Raw genomic sequence first — 697 nt, 5'->3', positions numbered from 1 at the left:
GATTATCTTATGCATATCAAAGATTTTCAGAAAAACGTTGAGACAAGGGTAGATATATGAGATCACCTTGCAACGATATTTTTATACAGTTATAAACTGGAACTCTGTGTATATTATGCATGGAAGAGGACTTCCAAGATTTTGAAAAGTATATATGTATATATACTGAATATTTTGTGACTTCATCGCATTAAGATATCAAACTTGGTTCATTTCTTCTGACCAAGACTTTCATGAGTACTATGAGAAGGCTCATATATTGTTAATCATTATACATATTATTTTGGTGGGCTTGCTGCTCACCCTTGCTTTCTTCTTTCATCACACAACATCAGATAGACAAGATGAACAGGACCAAGCTCCCAATTCGCGAGCGGATAGGAAACGTTCCGCAGTTTCCTATAGGCGTTGATGTCACTGTAGCTGAGGTAGGAACTACCAATAGGCTAGGCTTTCAACTTTTGATGTATCAGATTATGTATATTTATGAATTGTAATAATGGCAAAGAAATGTAAATTTATTCAGAAACCTGTTTAAGGTGTATTGGCATATAATTGTGGAATAAAACGACTTGTGATTATTTTTGGATATTCATCTCTGAGACTATAACTTCTGGTGTGTGTGTTTATTGTGGGGTCACAGTACAGAGTAGATGATTATTTATTAAGATTGGGTGTTATTAAGGGAAATGGAACT

Source organism: Apium graveolens, chromosome 9 (genome assembly GCF_009905375.1).
Source record: "Apium graveolens cultivar Ventura chromosome 9, ASM990537v1, whole genome shotgun sequence".
Taxonomy (NCBI): domain Eukaryota; kingdom Viridiplantae; phylum Streptophyta; class Magnoliopsida; order Apiales; family Apiaceae; genus Apium; species Apium graveolens.
This window is presented reverse-complemented; position numbering follows the sequence as displayed.